At 39.2% G+C, this 17220-nt stretch overlaps 1 non-coding gene and 1 pseudogene across 1 annotated transcript; both read right to left on the bottom strand.

Moving 5' to 3' along the window:
- Nucleotides 1-12283: 12283 nt before the first annotated feature.
- Nucleotides 12284-12758, bottom strand: LOC101612990 (annotated as a pseudogene).
- Nucleotides 12759-16790: 4032 nt separating this feature from the next.
- On the bottom strand, nucleotides 16791-16893 carry LOC123456826. The gene has a single exon (XR_006634704.1). It is a non-coding gene; the product is annotated as a U6 spliceosomal RNA (small nuclear RNA).
- Nucleotides 16894-17220: the final 327 nt, after the last annotated feature.

Genomic DNA, 17220 nt, shown 5'->3' with positions numbered 1-17220 from the left:
TATTCATATAAAGAGATGTACTATACATGCATACCCACCCCCATTTTTGTGGTGTAATTCATTATTTTATCTGTCAATTTATATGAAAAGTATTTTCATTCTCTGTTTATGTATTATTAAGGTTTAAATATGGTTATCAAGTCACAATTATTAAGAATGTTATTCAAATTCTTATTACCTCTAATTATTGCTTTTTACCTGATTGGTAGATTTTGGGGAAAATATTCATTTAACAAATATTTGTGGAAGACCTACTAGGCTCTGCTGTAGCCTCTAGACACACAGAACTGAATAAAGCTGTGTTAGCTTTTCATTTCTATGATAAAATATCCATGAAAAACAACTTTAATGGGAAAAGATTTATTTTGGCTCATGGTTTCAGAGATCCCAGTCTATGGTCATCTGGCTTCATTGCTTTGGGTCTGAACTAGGGCAAAATATGGAGCAGACATACTCATGTCTTGGCAGATGAGAAGCAAGAGACTGGGGACAAGATATACCTTTGAAGAGTATGCCTTCAATGACCCATTTCTTCCAGATAGGCCCCAAAAGACCATTCACCTATGAATCCATCAATGGATGTTAGACTATTTATGATCCGGTCTCCTCTCCAAAGCCCAGAAACTAGTGATCAAGCTATTAATCCATAATTCCTGAAGGGATATTTCAGATTTAATGCTAAAACAAAAACAAAGTCCATGTATTTGTGGAACAGATATTAAAAGTAATTATTTACTTTCTACCATTGATATATGAATGTGCTTATTGGATTCTTTTTTACAGTATTACTGTTTTTTTTTTTTAATTTTGCCAATTTGGTAGGAATAAATTTGTATTCCCTTCTTAGTCATCATATCTTTTTTTTTTTTCATTGAAATTAGGTCTATGGCTGGCACTGAACTTACTATATAGCTAAGGATGACCTTGAATTCCTTATTCTCCTCCCTCTGCCTCCCCAATGCCAGGATGCCAGGGCTGTGCCACTATACCCAGCCTGTTCTGTATATGTTTGTTTTGTTTGGCCTATCATTTTCAAGTCTTTCCATGATCCATTTTTGAACCTCTCCAAATATAAAACTCACTGTACTTGACTTTGATCATTTTAATAATGAAATATATTAATATCTTAATTGTATCGTAATGAGTTTGTGATAATATAAAACTCATTGTACTTGATTTTAATCATTTTAATAATGAAATATATTAATATCTTAATTGTTTTATAATGAGTTTGAGATTCCATGAAAAATTTTAGGAATAAATATATTGAAGTTTGGGGCTGGAGAGATGGCTCGGCAGTTAAGGTACTTTCCTGCCAAGCTTAATGACCTGAGTAATTCCCCACTACCCACATAAGCCAGATGCACAGAGTGGTGCATGCATCTGGGTTCATTTGCACTGGCTAGAAGACCTGGTTTGTCCATACTCTCTCTTTCTCTCTCCCCCTCTTTCTCTGTCTGTATTTCTCTGCTTGCAGATAAATATTTTTAAAAGGTATTGAAATTAAGCTATACGAAATTTTGTAGCATATACTAATCTACATGCAGTTTCAAAGGTTTGATACACATTCCACTGTCATTTATTTTTTCCCATATTATTTGGAAATAAAATTAAGTTCCTGGAAAAGATGTTAAAATAGGAGAAAGAACTCCTTTGCTCAGAGTGCAAACGTCTTGCCACATATTTTTTATTATTCTCTATATTTACCCATCTGTCTGTCTGTCTAATATTTGCCATTACTCACAAGCAACTCCATGATTATTTGCAAAGAATAAGGACAATTCATTATGTTACAGCAGTATAAATTTTAACTTCAGGAAGTCTTACATAGGGACATTTCTTTTATTCTACTCACCCTTTGTCATTTTTCCCAATTAATACAAGAATATTATTGGTAACAGTTCAGCATATAATTCAGTATTATGCAATTCATTTACTTGTCATAATTTTTAATCACTTTTATCTTACTTATTATAATATGTACTTTTATATAATTTATAGTTTTATATTCACTCTCCTCTGGTCTCCATTTCTTTGACGGTCCTCCTCAGTAGAGTCCTTCATGTTCACTGTGGGGTAATTTGGGTCTGTGTCAGTCTCTGTGGGTGCTGTGCCTCAGGATATTTCTACCCATCCTGTGGCTCTTACAATCTTCCCATCCTCTGTTCCTCAACTCCTGAGCTTTGGGAGGTACATTAGCAGGTGTTTTTTGTTTGTTTGTTTTTTTTTTAGTGGTGACTTCTCTGCAGCCTCTATATTTCTGTTGTGATGTGTTTTAATTCACCACAGCGTTTGCTACTATTTCTCTGGAGGTTGTCGTTAAGCTATCATGGGGACATTGGGAGAAATACTCATCGCTGCTACCTCTACTGTTTCTTCTGGCCAACAGGAAATGTGGTAGAAGTGGCATATCTTGTGGTGAGCAGCTGACTGTTTTTTGTTGTATTGATGCATCTTGGTATTTTCTGCCATTTTAACATAAAACAGATTATCCACCCAAGGTTGAGATCAGGTTTGATTAAGGGGGATATGCATAAACGTTTGAGAGACATTTTGATAAGAATATCAGAGAACAATGGGGGCTTCTCTCTGGGGGTTTTGAGTTTCCTGGCTGTGGGGGTTCTAACTTGGTTCCTAGTACCAGTTATGAGTTTTCTCCCACTGAGTGGGCCTCATGTCCAATCTGAGTGCAGTTCATTACCCACAAAAGCTGTGTGCCATTATTGTACAAGTGTGTATTTCTTCTCTGGGTGGTGGATTGCGTAGCTTGTAGCGTGTTGTAATTATTCATGCTGTTGTTGACCATTGTCATCCAGTAGCTCCAATAGCACATTCCAGCACCATGAGGGTTTGGCAGTAGAGCATTGACTTTCCTCTCAGTTACCACTATGCCTCTAGGTGCCTATGGTGTCTTCAGCAATAGGGTCTTACCTTTGAGCTCTGTCATGTAACCAAGCGTTTGGCAGTGGCCTGCTTGTTTTATGGATCTCATGGATATCCCTGATCAACTTCTTGCTATGGGAGGGTAACCCAGATATGGCCCTTGGATTTACAAGGCAGAACCAATGGTTTTAGGATTAATCTTTCTCCATGTTTTACTGGGCATAATGATCTCATCTATCTATCTCCCTTAATTGGGGGTTATATATTGGTATTGAAGAGGATTCCTATTGCACTAACTACTACAGTTTTTAGTGTTATGTAGTTCCTTTCCCCATTCTCCCTTCCTATGATCCCCCTCCCACACTCTGTAATCTTTCCCTGTACTATTTTGTCTGGTATCCCCTCCTTTCTTCCCTCCATATTTCCACTTTTTCCTGGTCTGATTTTAGTTTTATGCCCATAGCCCTAATGCTTACTCCCTTTTATACTTTTCAGCTGGTTCAGTTTAGGAGCTACATATGAGACAAAAACATTGGCATTTGTCTTTCTTAGTCTATGTAAATGCAGTTCATTTACTTGTCATAACTTTTTAATGACTTTTATCTTATTTTTTATAATATGTATTTTTACATAGGTTATAGTTTTATATTCACTCTCCTATGGTCTCCATTTCCCTGAGGATCCTTAGGATAATATTTTCCAAGCCTTTCCATCCATTTTCCTGTGAATTTCATTTCATTCTTCCTTACTGCTGAAAAGAATTGCATTATATATATGAACCACATATTGTACATTCATTAGTTGATGGGCACCTATGTTGATTCCAATTCCTAGCTATTGTGAATACAGCAGTGATAAATATAGTAGAGCAAGCATTTCTGAAGAGTAGAGAATTCAGGGTAAATACCCAAGAGTGGAATAGCTGGGTGTGGTGGTTTGAAAATTCAGGTGTCCCCCATAAACTTAGGTGTTCTGAATGCTAGGTTACCAGCTGATGGAGATTTGGGAATTAACACCTCTAGGAGGCAATGTTGGGGGGCGGGCTTATGAGTATTATAGCTGTTTTGTCCTTGCCAGTGTTTGGCACACTGTCCTGTTGCTATGGTCCACCTGATGTTGGCCAGGGGGTTATATCCACCCTCTTCTCGTGGCATCATTTTCCCTGCCATCATGGAGCTTCCCCTTGAGCCTGTAAGCCAAAATAAACCTCTTTTTCCCAGAAGCTGCTCTTGGTTGGGTGATTTCTGCCAGCAATGCGAACCTGACTGCAACAAGGTCTTATCAATTTTCCTACAAATTTCAGAATTTTATTTTTCTTTACAACTGAACAGAACTTCACTGTACTTATGTACCATATATCATAATCCATTCATCACTTGATGGGTATTGAAGCTTATTTCATTTCCTTGCTATTGTGAATACAGCAGCAATAAGCATTAGCCAACAGGTATCTATCTCTGTAGTAGAGTGTAGAATTATTAGGGTAAATATTTAGGACTGGTATAGTTGGGTCACACTGAAGTTCTATAATATATATATATATATATATATATATATATATATATATATATATATATATATGTGGTTATAGTTTATTGAGAAACATCCACGCCACTTTTCTTAATGGCTGCCCTATTTTATACTCCCACTAACTAAACCTTGTCAAGGTTTTTCCTTGCTAGTGTTTGGCACACTCTCCTGTTGCTATTGTCCACCTGATATTGGTGAGGAGGTGATTTCTACCTTCTGTTCATGCTATCATTGTTCCCTGCCATCATGGAGCTTCCCCTCATGCCTGTAAGCCAAAATAAACTTTTTCCACACAAGCTGCTCTTGGTTGGGTGTTTTCTACCAGCGATGTGGACCTGACTGCAACAGTAGCGTTTGTACCAGGAGTGGTGTTGTATTAGTCAGGGTTCTCTAGAGGAACAGAATTACTAGAATGAATTATTTTATAAAGGGAATTTATTGGATTAGTTTACAGTAGTCCAATAGCAGTTGCAGGCCTGAGAATCACCGAACCTGGTAGCTGCTCAGTCCACGTGGCCAGATGCCTCAGCAGTCCCGACCGGCACTGCAGATGGTGCCGGAAAACCTGGAGGCCTCCTGAGGAGCCAGAAAGCCTGGAGGCTTCCTGAGGAGCCGCTGGGTTTCGATCCACGTGGGTCTTCAGTTGATGTTGGTCTTTAGTCCTCACTGGTCTTCAATCCACGCTAGAAGGTAGGGAGCAGCTCCCGCAGCCAAGTGGAAGGAAGGAAGGAAAAAAGGGAACTCTTCTACCCAGAGCTTCCTTATATCAAGTCCCTCTCTGAGCGGGACCGCCCACTCTGGGGGAAGGTCTCAACCTGGGGGAAAGACCTCCTCCTTTAGTTGATCCTTCCTAGAAGCAGCCTGTGGATTACTAAACAGATCAAGTTGACAACACCTTAACTATCACAGGTGTCATTGCTGCTAGACACTTGACTGTGTGACTTTGGCCTTTTGGAGGTGCTTTGCAGGAGGAATATAGATGAATTTGAAACCTTGTCCTAAGAGATGCTTTGCAGTGCTATAAGCATAGCCTGATGGACTATTCTGGTCATAGTTGGAAGTCATGAATTCAGGAAGAACTATAGACTGTGAGCTTTGGCTTATAAGGGTGAGAAAGAGCTTTGCCTGGACTGGGCTAGAAGCAGTTTGTGTGAGAACCTTGGTGTTGTGCCCATGTACTGAGAACTTGTGCAGGGTTGCATTGTGTAGAAATAGACTGGTGTGAACAGAGGGACATGGCACAGAAAAAATGAAATTTGGGGGTGAAAACTGCTGCCTGTTCAGCTGCAATTGTGTGAGAGATTGCAATCATTATGATTGGGCTAGCTGACCAGCATTGGGACAATAGAAATAATGAAGTCTTTTGAAGGGGACTGAATGGTAAAGGCATGTCCTATTCTTCAAAGTCAGCTTTATTTCCTCTGGATTAACAAATTGGTACACCACCTAGTATTATGGAGTATAAGAAATTCAGGAAAGAGAAGGGTCATTGAATTTGCAATAAGGTCTTGTATTTTGGAAATGGCCATGGGCAGTGTGTAGCAGTTTCGCTGGATTGCCTGCATGGCCAATGGAGCCATGAGAATGGACTGTGGGTTTCAGTGGAAAGCCAGTGGAGATACTGGGACCACAAGATGGCTGCTAAGGAAAGCTGCTAGCCCTGGATGAAGTTTTACAATACTGTGAGTCTCCTAGCTTTAGGGCAGAATTGGAACTCCAGATACTTGTTGCTGGTCAGAAGTATTGGATTTGTTGACTTGTTACTGGCTAGAGTTGTTTGACTTGGAGCTACTGAATTTGATGTTTGGCCTTGTCATTTTAAATCTTGTATTGGTTGGATATTTATTTGCTCTGCCTAATGCCATGTTTTCCAGTGTGAGTGTTTACTCTGTGCCATTATGGATTTTGGGGGGATTTTCTGATATTATGGCTCAATTGAAAGACTTTGGATTATGGGGATATTTGAACATCATTAGGACTGATAAAAAATGTATGGGGACTTTTAAAGTTGGATTGAATGCACTGCATTCTACACCATGGCTGGTTATCAGTTGATAGGGTCCAGGGGTGAGATGTTGTTTGATTCAGTTTTCTCTCATAAACTTAGGTGTCCTGAATGGTGGGTTTCAAGCTGATGGACATTTGGGAACTAATGCCTCTTGAAGGCAGTGTATTATTGGGATTGGGTTTATGTATATTATAGCCTGTTTCTCCTTGCCAGTGTTTGCCACACTCTCCTGGTGTTATTGTCCACCTAATGTTGGTGAAGAGGTGATATCCACCACCTGTTCATGCCATCATCTTCCCCTGCCTGCATGGAACTTCCCCTCAAGCATATAAGCCAGAATTTTCCCACAAGCTACTCTTGGTCAGATGTTTTCTGCCAGTGCGAACCTGACTGCAACATTGGGTTAGATGCTAGATCAATTTTCCTCTTTTTTTGGAGTCTCCATACTGATTTCCATAGCAGCTGTACAAGTTTGCACTTTCAACAGCAGTGCATAAGGCTGCCTCTTTCCACATATTCATGCCAAAATTTGTTGTCATTTGACTTTTTAAATTTATTTATTTATTCATTTATTTAAGAGAGAAAGAGAGAGAGAGAGAATGGGCTTCCAGGGCCTTCAGCCACTGCAAACAAACTCCTGATGCATGCACTTCCATGTGCATCTTGCTTATGTGGGTACTGGGGAATCGAACCTGGGTCCTTAGGCCTTGCAGGCAAACACCTAACTGCTAAGTCATCTCTCCAGCCCCTCATTTGATTTTTTGATGATTCCAAACTGACTGGAATAAGATGGGATCCTAAAGTTGTATTAATTTGTATTTCCTTGATGACTAAGTATGCTAAACATTTAAGTATTAGCCATTTATATTTCTTCCTTTGAGAATTCTCTGTTCAGGTCTCTGTCCCATTTTTTGAGTGATTTGTTTGACTTCTTCTTCTTCTTCTTCTTCTTCTTCTTCTTCTTCTTCTTCTTATTATTATTATTATTATTATTATTATTTGGTTGTTCAAGGTAGGGTCTTGCTCAAGCCCAGGATGACCTAGAATTCACTATATAGTTTCAGGCTGGCTCTAAGTTCACAGCAATCCTCCTACCTCCAACTCCTGAGTGCTGGGATTGAAGACGTGTGCCACCATATTTAGCTGTCTGATTTTTTTAATGCTTAAGTTTTTTTTTTTTAGTTCCTTGTACATATCACATATGGACTTCTGTCAAATATATAACTAGCAAAGATTTTCTCCCATTCTATGGGTTATCTTTTGGCTCTGTTTATCATAGCTTTGGCTCTTTGTCAAAGATCAATCAGGTAGCTGTAGTGCTTAAACCAAAGTCTGGATCATATATTCTGTTCTATTGATCTATGTTTGTCTTTGTACCAGGACCATGCAGTATTTATCACTGTGACTCTGTAGTATAACTTGAAATTAAGAATAGTTATACCTCCTGAAATGTTTCTTTGTTTAGGATAATTTTGGATATCTGAGGCCTTCTGTAGTTTCATATTAATTTTGATACTATTTTTTCTATCTGGGAAGAATGTTGCTGAAATTTTTATTGGTATTTCATTGAATCTGTATATTGCTTTTATTGAATGTCCATTTTCACAATATTAATTCTTCCACTTCATAATCATGGAAGGTCATTCCATCTTCTCATGTCCTCCTCCATTTCTTTCTTCATTGATTTTTTTTTGTTGTTTTTATTGTATAGGTCTTTCATATACTTTACTGGTGATATTCCAAGATATTTAAATTTTGTTGCTATTGAAAACAGAACAGCTTTGCTGATCTCTTTCTCTGTATGTTTATTGTTGGTATATAGGATTTTTTGTGTTTGTTGTATATCTTGCTGCTTTGCTTAAAGAATGTATCACCTGTGGTAGTTTGAATTTATGTCCCCCAATAGAATCTAGTGTTTTATTAAAGCTGTAACTTGGATTTCCAGTTGCCTGGCTGGAAGAGGTGTCACTATGGGCATGTTCTTGGGTCCAACCCTAAGGTGTTACTAGGTGCAGATCTGAATTCCAGCTTAAGGTATGCAGTGATGGAGCTCTGCGTAGGGTTTCCCAAGTGTGCTTACTTGTGATAAGGATGGTGGTTTGTATCTCTGTGTGGATTCGGTAAAGGGGGCCTGTTGCTTCTGCCACTGTGGAACATCCCCTGGATCTGTAAGCTTCAAATAAATATTTTCCTCCTCTCATAAACTGTGTCTTGTTTAAAGGTTCATCCCAGCAACATGAGGCTGACTGCAGTAGAAATTGGTACCAAGAGTTGGGTGTTGCTGTATGATGTATCTGACCATGTGGATTTTGGTCTTTTGGAACTTTTGTTTTTGAGGAATGGGCGTGGACTTGGCATTTGCAACTGAAGCTACTTTCAACAGCTTGAAAATGGCAAGTGCAGACAGAATTGTATTTGGAGACTTTGATTATGAACGTTTTAAGGGGGAAGAAAGACTGTAGAGCACTTTGTTGTAGCTGGACTACTGGCATTCTTTTGCCCATGCCTGGAGAGGCTAAATGTATAATGGGCAGAAGTGCTTGTCTAAAGATATGGAACTGAAAGATATAAGATTTAAAATTGGAGAAATTCCAACAAATTTAAAATTTACAGGCACAGAGACTGGTTTTAGGTTACTAAAGATGCTGTTGTCAAATACATTAGCAATAATATGGAAGATGACTTGAATACTTTACATTGAAACAATAGGTGTCTGAGGTTGCTTCCAGGAAGGATTAACACAACAGAACTGAACCATCACACTAATAAATTATCTAATTTAGAGAAGGTTCCATGAGCTAATGAGAAAAATGTGCAATCTTTGGATTTAGTGTGTAATGTTCTACAGATGTTTGCTAGGTCTAATTGGTCTACAATAGTAATCTCTCTTAATCTCCCTGTTAATGTTCTATTTGGATGATCTGTCTATTGTTAATAGTGGGGCATTGAAGTCCCTACTATGCTGATATTGGGATTAATTTCTGGTTTGCTGTCAAGTAGATTTTGATTTACAAAATATGGTGAACCTGTGTTTAGTGCATATATGTTTATGATTGTGATATGATCTTGTTGGATCATTCCCTTGATGAGTAAGCAGTGGCCTTCTTTGTCGCTTTTCATTTCTTTTGGTTTGAAATCTGTTTTGTCAGATATAAGTATAGCCCTACCCACTTTTTTCTTATTTCTATTTACTTGGAATATCATTTTCCTCCTTTTCAGCCTGAAAAGGTATCTATCCTTGAAGACAGAAGATTACTGGATCCATTTTCCTGATCTAGTTAAACTGTGTCTTTAAAAAATTATTGTACTTTTACTTATTTATGAGAGAGAGAGCGAGAGAGAAATAGGCTAATAGAGAGAAAGTGGGCATACTGGGGCCTCTAGCCACTTCAAATGAAGTCAAGATGCATGTGCCACCATGTACATCTGGCTTAACATGGGTATTGGGGAATCAAACCTGTGTTTGGCAAGTGTAAAGCAAGTGCCTTAACTGCTAAGCCATCTCTCCAGTCCTAAACTGTGTTTTTTGACTGGGGAGTTGAGACTATTGATGTTTAGAGTTATAACTGTAAGGTTGGATTTAATATCTGTCATACCGTAGGCTTTGTGGAATTTTGTGCTTTATTGAACTTTGTATATTTTCATATCTGTTCTAGTTTTTTTTTAATTTTTATTAATTAGTTTTATATACAGTGAACACAGTCAAGTTGGTACCGCTGTTATCCTCCTCCCTGTCCTCTCTCTTCAATCTTCGATACAGATTAGATTCAGGGAACTGCACATGAATTCAGGCACTCAATTTTTAAAATTTTTTTTTGTGGTTCTTTTTTTTTTTTTTGGTTTTTCAGGTAGGGTCTCACTCTAGCCCAGGCTTACCTGGAACTCACTATGGAGTCTCAGGGTGGCCTCGAACTCATGGCAATCCTCCTACCTCTACCTCCCAAGTGCTGGGATTAAAGGCATGTGCCACCACGCCCGGCTTTAATTTTTTTTATTAATTAGTTTTGTACTAATCAGTGAATACAGTCAAGTTGGTACCATTGTTAGGCTCATCCATGTCCCACCCTCTCCCCCTGGTCCCTCCTTGCTGAGGTATATGGGTTATGCATTGTGGAGTTAGCCTACAGTTATGGGTAGAAGAAATGTCTCCATATCATGACCCAACATATGGCTGTGACATTCTTTCCACCCCCTCTTCCACAAAATTTCTCTGAGCCATGTTGGGTTCATTTTTGGTCTGCTTCAGTGATGAGGTGTTGGGGGCCCCTGGGTCTCTGGCTCTCTGATTTGGTAGGAGTTGATTGTTCTTTGTGTCGATTTCCTTCACCCTTGTGCTGGTACCAGGTTCACCAAGAAAACAGCACACTTGCTTGTTTTGCCATTTATTCTTAGTTTCAGCTGGGGCCCTTTTGAGGTGTGATGGGGTTATTCTCTCTTTAGGATCTGCATCTATCTGAAAAAGAGAAGCAGATTTTCCAACAGACAGTAAAGTTAGCACCATATAAATGAGATAACCATTTTTTTTTTTCAGAGAGAATTTAATAGGTATAGGCACTCTTGTAGCCCATGATTGGTGGTAGATTGATAATGGAGAGTGGACTCATTTTTGGATATGGTTCTCTCTTGTCTCCCAGCTCCAGCTATGGGTTCCATTCCACTGAGTGGATCAGTTAGCTAAATCAAGAGCAGTTGGTTCAGCTGAGAAGCCATCTGGTCCTGGATTCTTCTTTTTGGGGAGGTTTTTTATTAGCTTTTCAGTCTTGATGAGTGTGATGGGTTTGTTTAGGAGATTAATCTGCTCTGAGTTTAGCTTTGGTAGATGGTATGTGTCCAGGAATTTATCCATTTCCTCCATATTATTCAGTTTTGTGGAGTAGAGGTTTTTGAAATAAGTCCTGATGGTTCTCCCAATTCCACTTATATCTGTTGTGATCTCTCCTTTTTCATTTCTAATTGTGTTAATTTGAAGCATCTCTTTTTTTTTTGTCAGTCTTGTTTACTTTTCTGAAGAATCAGCTCTTTGTTTCATCAATTTTCTTAATTTTTTTCTTTTTAGTTTCAAATTCATTAATTTCTGTTATGATCTTAATTATTTCTTTCCATGTGGAACTTTTTGGGTTGGGTTCTTCTTTCTTTTCCAGTGCCTGTAGGTGGATGGTTAGGTTATTGGATTTGGGATCTCTATGTCTTAGTTATGAAGAGATTTAGTACTATGAATTTTCCCCTGAGGACCGCCTTCATTATGTCCCATAAGTTTTGGTATGATGTGTTCTCATCATCATTCATTTCTAGAAATTTCACAATTTCATTGTTTATTTCATCCACTATCCATTTATTGTTTTAAAAGGTGCTGTTCAGTTTCCAGCAGCCTATGGCATTCTTGGTGGGTCTTTTGTTGTTAGTTTCTAGCAATAAAACATTGTGATATGATATCATGTAGGGAATTATGTCAATCTTCCTAAGTATATTGAGGCAGGCTTTGTGACCCAGTATATGATCTATTTTAGAGACTGTTCCATGGGCCGCTCAGAAGAATGTGTAGTCTGTGGATTTGGGATGGAATGTTCTATTAATGTTCATTAGGTCTAAGTGTTCTATGGTTTTGTTGAGCTCTCTTACTTCCCTGTTGAGCTTACTGATAATGGTGTATTGAAGGCCCCAACTATGATGGTGTTGGTTGTTATTTATGTTTTATTGCCAAGTATATATTTTTTTATGAACTGTGGTGCCCCTGTGTTTGGTGCATAAAGATTTATGATTGTGGTATCCTTTTGATGGATTGTTCCTTTGATAGTAGGAAGTGGCCTTCTTTGTCTTTTTTTTTTTAATGTCTGAGGCTTTCAATAACTTATACACAATTATTTATTTGTCTTCTGGTTTGTTGAAGCAGTAAGTCAGACAACACTTGCTACAGTAATGTTTGTCAAAGTGGCTGGCCATAAAAAAACTTAGCCCCACACTCATCAGAAGGACACTCTTGACGAAGGTGACTATTTTACCATCTTCATCCACCTTACAATATTTCAGGACAGCCATCTTAACCTTCTTTCTCTTGGGCTTATTTTTCTTGGGAGTGGTATAAGACTTCTTCTTCATTTTTTTTTTTTAGCACCACCATGAAGTCTCAGCACAAGATGAAGGGTGGACTCCTTTGAATATTGTAGTCAGAGAAAGTACACCCATCTTCCAGTTGCTTTCCACCAAAGATCAGCCTCTGCTGATCAGGAAGAATTCCTTCCTTATCCTGGATCTTGGCCTTTACATTTTCTATAGTGTCCGGGGGTTCAACCTCAAGCGTGATGATCTTCCCTGTAAGGGTTTTCATGAAAATTTGCATCTTGGCTTTGGCCCCATTGCAGATGGTGGATTGGAAAACTCTTTGTCTTTTTTGATTATTTTTGGTTTGAAGTCTATTTTATTCGATATTCGTATAGCTATGCCTCCTTGTTTCTTATTCCCATTTGTTTAGAATATCGTTTTCCACCCTTTCACCCTGAGGAGGTGTTTGTCTTTAGTGGTAAGGTGGGTTTCTTGAAGACAACAGATTGAGGGGTCTAATTTTCTGATCCACCCTGCTAGTTTGTGTTTCTTGATGGGTGAATTAAGGCCATTAATATTTAGGGTAATGACTGTGAGATTTGATTTGATCCCTGCCATATTGTGTTGGTATATGTGGTTTGGTGTTTCATGGACTTTGAAGTGTTTTTCCCCTTCTCTGAGTCTGGTTATTGTGACTGCTTCTTGTAGCCATTTGAGGTTGATTATTTGATTCTTCTGTGTGGAGAATTTCCTGAAAAATCTCTCTGTAGATTTGGTTTTGTGTTCATATAATTGTAAAGCTGAGTTTTGTCATGGAAAGTTTTTCTTTCACCATCTATTATGAGGAAGACTTTTGCTGGGTAAAGTAGTTTGGGTTGGAAGCCATAGGTTCTTAGAATTTGCAGTGTTCCATTCAAGGCCCTTCTGACTTTCAGGGTTTCCATTGAGAAGTCTGAAGTAATTCTGGTGGGTTACCTTTAAAAGTGATGTGTTGTTTTTCCCTAGCTGCTTTTAGGATTTTCTCTTTGGTGTCAATGTTTAGAGTCTTAATGACAATATGTCTTGGAGAGTTTCTACTTTTGTCCAACCTGTTTGGAGTTCTGTTAGGTTTTTGTATCTTGACAGGCCTTTCTTTTGAGAAAGTGGGAAAGTTTTCTTTGATTATTTTGTTAAATAAGTTCTCCATGCTTTGGTCTGAATTTCTTCCCCTTCTGGTATTCCTGTGATCCGGATGTTAGGATGTTTAAGGGTATCCCACAATTCCTTCATGTTCTGTTCACAGAAATTTTTGAATTTATTGAAACTTGAATTCTCGAACTGTTTCTTCTGTCTTGCCTTCCAGATCTGAGGTTCTATCCTCCACATGGCTGACACTATTCTTGGGAGCTTCTAAAGAGTTTTGGGCTTGTTCAATTTGGTTTGCATTTTCTACTACTTTTCTATGTATAGTTTCCATCCCTCTGTCAAGTTCCTTTTTTACTTCATTTTCTGATTTTCTTGATGCTTCTTGGAATTCATACTTGCATTTCTTTATGTCTTCATTTAGCATTGCCAACTGATTTTGGAGGGCCTCGTTTTTTTCACTGTCCTTCATATCTCTTAACTGTCTTTGAACTCCTTCCATTTTCTTATCTATTAGGTCTAGTCTAGTGATGGCACCATCCATATGATTATTGGTCCTTTGTTGCTTTTCTACAAGTTCTACCAGTAGCTTGGTCAGGGTTGCATTACTCGTAGCTTCATTTAGGTGTTTTGATCCTAATGTCTTTTCTATGTTTGATTAGTGACGTTCGTTCTAGGACTGGGTGATCTTACTGGATTTACTTGCATTTTTTTCATGTTATTTCTTTTGTGCTGTGTGTGGCAGGGAGAGTAGGACTGTGGTCTTGATGGATAGTGATGTGTGGGAGAAGTGGTTCCTCTTGCGGGAGCAGGCCTGAGCTTGCAGGCATCTGCAGTCCTGAGCTCATGTGTGGGTGGGTGGATCAGCCTGAGCTCGCAGGGGTGGTAGGCAAACAGAAGGGATTGGACCTGAGCTCACACAGGTGGATGGACAAAGCTGGCCTGATCTTTCATGGCAGACAGGCAGAACAGGCCTGAGCTCGCATGTGGGCAGATGGAACAGGACTGAGCTCTTGCATGGATGGGCAGTCAGAGTGGTGCAGTGGGCAGATGGGCACAGACTGAGCTCACATGCATAGTGAGCAGACAGGGTTTGGGCCTGAGGTTGCACAGGCAGACTGGCCAAGCAAGCCTGAGCTCACATGTGGGCAGTTGGAATGGGCCTGAGTTCATGCATGGACAGGCGGCCAGAGCAGCAAGCAGGCAGATGGGGGGAGTGGGCTGAGCTTACACGGTGGATGGGTGGCGTGGGTTCCCACTTGCAGTTGGTCAGATGGATGGATAAAGCCTGAATGCACACGAGCCAGTGGGCAAAGCCACCCCAAGGTCACTTGTGGGCAGGGGTAGCCAGGCGATCAGCCCTGCACTGTGAGGCAAGTGGAACTATGCTGGCCTGGGTCCCCTTTCCTGCAGTAAGTGTGGGAGTATCGTGAGGCTGTGACTGTGGCTAGGGGACTGGTGGGCTACTGAGAGTGTGGGAATCAGCCGATTCCCTTTTATTTCCCCTCTATACCCTTCCACTGGCATTCTTTTAGAGATTGCTCTCCCCTAAAAGACCCAGTGAACCCTTAATGCCTTGTCTTTCCTTCCCAGGGAGCTGTGGCATGGTTAGGTGGATGCCATCTTGACCGGAAGTCTCCAAAATCCTGATGTAGTTTTTACTTCTAATTTTCCTTCTAATAGGCTCTTGAGGTTGATTGTTCAATTCTTAGGTGTGGAGCATTCCCTGAAGTATCCTCTGTAGGTTTTGCTTGTGTTTATATATTCATAGAACTGGTTTATATCATGGGAAGTTTTCCTTTAACTGTCTGTTATAAGTGATAATTTTATGAGGTATTGTAGTTTGGGATGGTAGCCATAGTCTTTGAAGCTTTGGGCTACTCCATTCCAAGCTCTTCTGGCTTTTAGAATTTCTATTGAAAAATTGGATGTAATTCTGATGGGCTTACCTTTATTACATAAGGAGCTGTTCTCTTGATGTTTTTAGCAATCTCTTTGTTTTCAAAGTTTATAGAGTTTTTATATGCCTGTATCTAATTTTTTAATTTGTTTATAGTGTTTTTCAAAATATTTTATTTTTATTTATTTACTAGAGAGAGAGAGGTAGGTAGAGAGATAATGGGCACACCAGGCCCTTCAGCCAATGCAAATGAACTCCAGACACATGAGCCACCTTGTGCATCTGGCTTATGTGCCTTCCTGGGGAATTGAACCTAGGTCTTTTGCCTTTGTAGGCAAGCATCTTAACCACTAAGCCATCTCTCCAGCACTGTTTATAGAGTTTTAACTGTAATGTGTCATGGAGACTTTCTTCTTTGGTCATATTGGGTGTTGTGTGAGCTTCTTGTGTCTGGATGGGGTTCTCTTTTGCAAGAGTAGGAAAATTTTCATAAATAATTTTGTTGAAGATATTCTCTATATCTTAACCTATATTTCTTTCCATTCTTGTATGCCCATGGATCTGCATATTTGGCGTTTTTATGGTATCTCACAATTCTCTCATATTCTATTCACATGATTTTTTGTTGTTTTTTCAAGGTAGTGTCTCACTGTAGCCCAGGCTGACCTGAAATTCACTATGTAGTCTCAGGGTGGCCTTGAACTCACTTCAATCCTCCTATCTCTGTTTCCCAAGCTCTGGGATTAAAGGTGTGCACCACCAAGCCCAGCTCACATGAGTTTTTTGTACTTATCATAGTTTTTGAACACCCAATCAATTCTATCTGTCTTGTATTCAAGGTCTGAAATTCTGTCCTCAACATGATCTTTTTTTTTTTTAAGGGCTTTTTGATTTTTGTTCTCTAATGCATTTTTCTCCATCATTTCCATCCCTTTATTGAGTTCCATTTTCAGGTCCTGGTTTGACTTTGTTGTTGTTTCTTGAAATTTCCTCCTGCATTTGATCATGTCCTCATTAAGCTTAATCCACTGACTATTGAGCTCATCTATTTGTTCAATTAGTTTATCTGTTGATTAAGATCTCTGATTTTCTTCAATTGCATTGAGATGAGTAATGAGAGCTTTCTTTTGTTGGTGGTGGTTCTCTTGCATTTCATTTATGTACTTATTGGGTTTTTGTTGATTTTTCTTCCAATTCTTCCATGCATTTCTTCATGGTCTCATTGTTTGTTTAATATGCTTATCATGCTTTCATTCTGTGACTCTATGTCTGGAGTATCCTTTATGTTTTCATTGGAGGCTTCTACTGTGGTATTAGGCATTCTTCACTAATTTGTGTGTCATCCTTGCTCAGGGGCCATGCTAATCTTCTCTGTATTGTTCCAATTTTAGTAAATTTGCTGCTGAAGCAAGCACTGGGACAATGCATTCTTGGTGTAGATCTCTTGGCTTGTTGTCTTGCATTGTTTGTTTTGTATTGGGGTTTTCCCATCTTGATGTAGGTGTTTTGTTAATGATATAGTAATTAGTGGCTCTTCTGAGAACTTGGATGATTGGTCTGTTCAAGTTTTGTCCAGATGGGAGAGGGATAGCATTATTTCCGTAGGTTTTGGTTGGGTGCCTTTGGGTCTGGAGAGGGTCTTCCTTGTGTTCACTGTGTCTTACTGGTTTTGTGTGAGACTCTGTGAAGCCTGGCCAAGTTCCTTTCCAAGAAGGGTACTATTCTACCTGTGCTCCTT

The sequence above is a fragment of the Jaculus jaculus genome, chromosome X, assembly GCF_020740685.1.
Source record: "Jaculus jaculus isolate mJacJac1 chromosome X, mJacJac1.mat.Y.cur, whole genome shotgun sequence".
Classification (NCBI taxonomy): Eukaryota; Metazoa; Chordata; class Mammalia; order Rodentia; family Dipodidae; genus Jaculus; species Jaculus jaculus.
Note: the sequence above shows the minus strand (reverse complement) of the source record. Positions and strands in the feature narration are given on the sequence as shown.